The sequence below is a fragment of the Sinocyclocheilus grahami genome, unplaced genomic scaffold (genome assembly GCF_001515645.1).
Source record: "Sinocyclocheilus grahami isolate Dianchi unplaced genomic scaffold, SAMN03320097.WGS_v1.1 scaffold1736.1, whole genome shotgun sequence".
Classification (NCBI taxonomy): domain Eukaryota; kingdom Metazoa; phylum Chordata; class Actinopteri; order Cypriniformes; family Cyprinidae; genus Sinocyclocheilus; species Sinocyclocheilus grahami.
This window is the reverse complement of record NW_015506915.1, coordinates 273,832-278,393: the sequence shown is the minus strand read 5'-3', so window position 1 is coordinate 278,393 and position 4,562 is coordinate 273,832.

Here is a 4,562-nt window from a genome sequence, read left to right as displayed (position 1 = left end):
GGGGGTGAATAGGTGTCCCTTATTTTTCCTCGCTGAAGGTGGCAACCCTAAGGGTCACGGAAGTCAATAATGTGCACATATATACACTAACACATTACACATAACATTTGTAACTCTTTTTAGGGTTTACGGCACCATTGGTTGTATGTGGGGAAGTCGTGGCCTAATGGTCAGAGAGTCGGACTCATAACCCAAAGGTTGTGGGTTTGAGTCTCGTACCGGCAGGGATTGTAGGTGGGGGGAGTGAATGTACAGCGCTCTCTCCCACCTTCAATACCACGACTGAGGTGCCCTTGAGCAAGGCACCGAACCCCCAACTGCTCCCTGGGTGCCGCAGCATAAATGGGCGCCCACTGCTCCGGGTGTGTGTTCACGGCTGTGTGTGTGCACTTAGGATGGGATAAATGCAGAGCACTAATTCCTAGTATGGGTCACCATACTTGGCCACATGTCACATCACATGTGTTATATATTGTATTTATAAGTTATGTCAGCTCAGGTTTGCTCTGTGGATGTCTTGTTCCTGCTCTCTTTCAGTGAGGTCCTGACCGATCATTTTGAAAGGAACAGATATTGTCTGTTTTATCTAAACGCGGAGTTTGCAGTGCTTGTTTAGGGTTATGAGAGGCATATGATCATGGATCTGGAGAATCAGCAGTCATCTAAATGAGAAGTGCCCTTGCAGGTTTGACTCAGCTGCAACCCTCTTCTATAGTGTTCCTTAACCCTGTTCATGGAGACAGGTTTGAGAAGCACTGGGCTATAATATAAATAGAAGAGAAAAACAGGTTCATTTTGCCCTCATATCTTGCATATCATATTAAGCAGTGACTGCTTGGGCTCTCAAAGTATGTTAATGCTTGGTCTTTGCAAAGTGACTAACACTTGATAATGTCAGCTTGCACACCATTAAAACTGCAATTCCGATACTACAGTAAACAATACATATTGCACACCACTAGTTCCACCTGGACACTTTATAACTTCAGAGAGGCAAGCCTCGCATCATGCTCTTTACTCAGCTACTGCATGCAGTGTGAGATGATGGGGGCAGGTTTATGTTAAATGTGTTATCATCATCATTGTTATCACCATTTTAATGTTATGCATTATTCCCCCCCCCCAAAATCACACCTAACATATTAACAGCCCTAACATAACATAAATATAAATATAAAATTGTAAATGGTCAACTTAAAATAGTTTATAACATTTAAACTTTGTTGATTAGAAATCCATACGTGTAGCTGTAATAATTACCAGTTTTAATTATTTTTTATGATTTGAATGAATATAAACATGAATATAGGCAATGCTTCAGGGAGAACTACATCTGGTCTGTCAAATGTGGTTCTGTGAATGTGACTTTTTTCACATGCAGTTCCATATGTTCACCACTAGATGTCCTTCATAGTCCTAATAGTTTTCTCTTGTAACCACTATTCTTCATTGGTTCATTGGATCAGTTTTTATCTTTTAATATCTGTATTTAATTTAGGAACTGATTGATTGCTGGCCTCATTAATCTGAGCTTAAGGACCTCAGCTTTTAAGTGGATATTGTTTCTTTCTTCTTCTTTTTTTCACTCAAAAACTGAGGTGCTTCATGTTATAGCCCAGAGACTGAAGGATGACAGCCTTGTTAAGTCCGGTGTGGGTAAGGGAGAGTGGGATTTTTATTTGAGCAGTACGTTCATTTACTAAAGGTTAAAGGCTTAGTTCACTCCAAAATAAAAACTCTGTCGTCATTTACTCACTTCACGTTCTTCCAAACCTGCATGAGAAGATAGTTTAAAGAATGTTGAAATAACCGAACAGTTGACTGTAGCCATTGACTTGTTTGTTTTCTGTACTATCGAAGTCGGTGGTTACTGTCAACTGTTTGGTTAACAAAGTTCATCATAATTTCTTTGACCCTTACCATATAAAGAAAAGGTAAATGAGCTTGAGTATGTGATAGCTACAAACATTCTATGCTATATTGACATGCTTAAGTCACACTTTGAGAAACCAAGTCAGCTATGTTAACGGTTTCACCCACATATTCTTCATTGATGAAGGACGCTGTCCAGTCCTGATTTACCTGATGATGAGACGCTGTCCAGTGCTGAACCCATTGTGTTCCATTGTTACTGATAGAGCTGTCAGTCACTCTTGAGTTGGAGGTTGAGGCTGTTGATTTTCCAGTTACAGTACCAGTGGTGAGAAAGTTGAAAAATCAGAAAATAAATCAAAATCCCTCCGGCTACCAGTATGTATGGAACAGACATTGCATTACTTGTGTGCACTCACTAATGCTCACAAAACCTTATTTTGGGTAAAAAATAGGAAAAATAATACTTCTAATTCTCTAATTGTTGCAAATTCTCCTGTTTGTTGCTGCCGTGTGGACTGCTGGTTTGTCTGGTCAGAGGAGAACTGGCCCCCCGCCTGAGCCTGGTTTCTCCCAAGGTTTTTTCTCCATTCTGTCACCGATGGAGTTTTGTTTCCTTGCCGCTGTCGCCTCTGGCTTGCTTAGTTGGGGACACTTCATTTCCAGCGATTATCGTTGGCATGATTGCAAAGATATTATTTAAACTGAACTGAGCTGGATGTTGACATCACTGAATTCAATGATGAACTGTCTTTAACTGAAAAATGAGTGTTTACTATTGTCATTTTGCATTATTGACACTATTTTCCTAATTAATGCTGTTCAGTTGCTTTGTCACAATCTGTATTGTTAAAAGCGCTATATAAATAAAGGTGACTTGACTTGACTTGACTTAATTCTCTAAGTTTTTCTCCAGTGTAGATGAGTTTTTTCTCTCTCAGTAGATGCATAAGATTTCCTGACAAAATTACTGTTAAAGATTTTTAATCATAATAATTTATAATAAATCCTTAGACCTTTCTGAACAAATATAGTTATAGGCAAACCTGGTGTTCTTTATAATTTCTGGCAAATAAAGAAAGTTTATCTGAAAACTTTCTAGTTACGGTTCAGATTTTGTTGGTTCAGATTTCGGAATTCATTGGATATTGCCTCTCAGAATAGTCTCTCATAACATCACAGATTCTCGTTACACATCAATGCTATTTTTAATTCATTTGAAAGGAAAGAATGATTAAAGTGAATGAAAGGGAGATTCAGGTGAAGTTGTGGTAGAAATAGAATCCAAACGGTATTCTTCCAGAGAATCAGAATCAGAATCAGAATCAGAAAGAGTTTTACTGTGTTTACACACACACAAGGATTACATCTTGGTGTCAGAAATAATGTAGGTTCTGCCTGCTATACATCAAGCATCGCGTTAGTTCAGGCTGTTCCTGACATGTACCAATCCAGCCTTGACACCTATCACAGCGGTCTATTTAATTCCATTATTTCAGCATCTCTCCCATCGCATCGCTGCTCACAAATCAAACTCCCTCCTCCAACCCCAACTCCACCCAACTGAACCTGTAATCTAATCTTCTTCTTCTTTCTGTAGACAGTTCACTACATTGCAAGTATTCTCTATCATGTTTTTTTTGTTGTATTTCTACAACTCATGTAATCGTGAATTGTAATTATGAATGCATATACTGGATCTGTTCTGTAGCCCAGGGGGGTTTGACTTGCTGCTCTTCCCACTCTGTCCAAGCATGGCTGCATGGACAGGCATGTGGAGTTTTGCCCAGAACAGAACCATACCGCCAACACTAACTGTATGCAATGTAATTGTAATAAATATACTTTGACGAAAGGGGTCCTGACTGAAATAATATTTATTGCTGTAGTATTAGTACTTGTTTTATAAATGCAATGATGCCTATGATCACAGACAGACTTGACAGACATACAGCGTGTTACGTTAAATAATTACAGACCCTTTTTTTTGTTGTATTTCTACAACTCATGTAATCGTGAATTGTAATTATGAATGCATATACTGGATCTGTTCTGTAGCCCAGGGGGGTTTGACTTGCTGCTCTTCCCACTCTGTCCAAGCATGGCTGCATGGACAGGCATGTGGAGTTTTGCCCAGAACAGAACCATACCGCCAACACTAACTGTATGCAATGTAATTGTAATAAATATACTTTGACGAAAGGGGTCCTGACTGAAATAATATTTATTGCTGTAGTATTAGTACTTGTTTTATAAATGCAATGATGCCTATGATCACAGACAGACTTGACAGACATACAGCGTGTTACGTTAAATAATTACAGACCCAGCTCCAGAATCAAATCAATGAGGTTGCTTCTTTGGTGAGGGTGATCTAACCTCATTTATATAGGCCTAACCATATAATCTTTTTGCTGTTCATTGCTATGGTGCAAAGAGTGTTCCTTTATAATCACTAAAAAGCTGTCACTCATTTTGTTTCATCATGATCTCTCAAAGTTAGTGCATAACTCAACACTGAACAAAAACTCCAGCATTTTGAGCATGGATTCTAATTTAAATGCTTCCATTCAATGTCTATTGCAATATGTGTGTGTATATATATATATATATATATATATATATATATATATATATATATATATATATATATATATATATATATATGTGTTTATCTATCAGTGCATAAA